Source organism: Scyliorhinus canicula, chromosome 31 (assembly GCF_902713615.1).
Source record: "Scyliorhinus canicula chromosome 31, sScyCan1.1, whole genome shotgun sequence".
Classification (NCBI taxonomy): Eukaryota; Metazoa; Chordata; class Chondrichthyes; order Carcharhiniformes; family Scyliorhinidae; genus Scyliorhinus; species Scyliorhinus canicula.
Window position 1 is genome coordinate 3259890 of NC_052176.1, and position 500 is coordinate 3260389.

A 500-nucleotide genomic window follows, 5' to 3' on the forward strand; every position below is an offset into this window, starting at 1 on the left:
CAACCTGCAGCGGTGTGGGTACAATGCAGGCCTTCAGGATGGCCACACAGGGAGGGAGGGGGTGGGAGCACGTTGGGAAAGAGCAACTTGGTGGTGGGGCAGGGAGAGGTGGGGCAGGTTCAGGGGCTGGCCACTGGGTTTAATTTGTTTTGCAAGCTGTGTGGCGTGTTAAATGTAAAAATGCAACAACAAAAAAAAAATGCGATTTAGTTTGCCGTTTGTACGACGCTACAGATCTGAGGATTCTCTCTGCGTTAATACACCAATAAACATATTAACAAGTGGCTTCCACAGTTTGGGTTGATAATGGAATCAGGTCCTGCAATGATTTAGCACAGTGGGCTAAACAGCTGGCTTGTAATGCAGAACAAGGCCAGCAGCACGGTTCAATTCCCGTGCCAGCCTCCCCGAACAGGCGCCGGAATGTGGCGACTAGGGGCTTTTCACAGTAACTTCATTTGAAGCCTACTTGTGACAATAAGCGATTTTCTTTTCATTTC